We start from the raw sequence: 917 nt of genomic DNA on the forward strand, positions 1-917 counted from the left end.
CAGGCGTGCAACTGCACATGGGCGTGCAAATGCATGCGGGTGTGCAAATGCATGCAGGTGTGCAAATGCACACAAGTGTGCATATGCATGCAAGTGTGCAACTGCGTGTGGGTGTGCATATGCATGCACGTGTACAAATGCACATGGGTGTGCAAATGCATAGGGGTGCACAAATGCATGCGGGTGCACAAATGCATGCGGGCCTGCAAATACATAGGGGTGCACAAATGCATAGGGGTGCACAAATGCATAGGGGTGCACAAATGCATAGGGGTGCACATATGCATGGGGGTGCACAAATGCATGCGGGTGCACATGTGCATGCGGGTGCTTGAGTGCATGCGGGTGCGTGGGGGGCAGCGGCCTTGCCCCCCGCTCCAGTGCAGGGTGAGGGCGCACGCTCCGGGGTGAGCTGGGATTTGGGATCCGGATGCGGGCGAGGAAGGTCTCCCATGGGTGCCCCGTCCCGGGGCCCCATCCGGAGCCGCTCCCCTGTGTCCGCAGAGGATCCGGGGCAGGAAGGGCACCCAGCAGGATCAGGTAGGGGGGGCACTGGGTGTCATGGGGACCCCCCCGGGTGGCTGGAACGGGGGGGGGCAGCAGGTGACCCCAGGTGACACCCACTGGGTGACACCGTCCTCCTCATTGCAGCCCAATGACCCGGTGGTCGTCAGCAACCCGGTGAGCCCCCCCCCCCAAACTCCATCACGGAGCCTTCAGCTCCATCCTCCTCCTCCCCGTTTCCGCGCTCCGGGAGGGGCACGCCCCCCCCGCCCGGACGCCTGGGCCCCGCGGGGCGGCTGAGCGCTCCGGTGCCCGCAGAGCGTCCCGTTCCACGCGGCGCTGCCCCGCACGCCCTCGGCCCAGCCCCGGCCCATCACCATCGTGGGCAGCGTCCTGCCCCGCGCGGACAGGTC

The 917-nt window shown here is 66.2% G+C and overlaps 1 long non-coding RNA gene across 1 annotated transcript; it reads left to right on the top strand.

Moving 5' to 3' along the window:
• Positions 1-650: 650 nt before the first annotated feature.
• Positions 651-896, top strand: LOC112942856. Its single transcript, XR_003248469.1, has 2 exons — positions 651-681; positions 823-896. It is a non-coding gene; the product is annotated as an uncharacterized LOC112942856 (long non-coding RNA).
• The last annotated feature ends 21 nt before the right edge of the window (positions 897-917 follow it).

This window comes from Nothoprocta perdicaria, unplaced genomic scaffold (genome assembly GCF_003342845.1).
Source record: "Nothoprocta perdicaria isolate Ctin4 unplaced genomic scaffold, notPer1 scaffold_1353, whole genome shotgun sequence".
Lineage (NCBI taxonomy): Eukaryota > Metazoa > Chordata > Aves > Tinamiformes > Tinamidae > Nothoprocta > Nothoprocta perdicaria.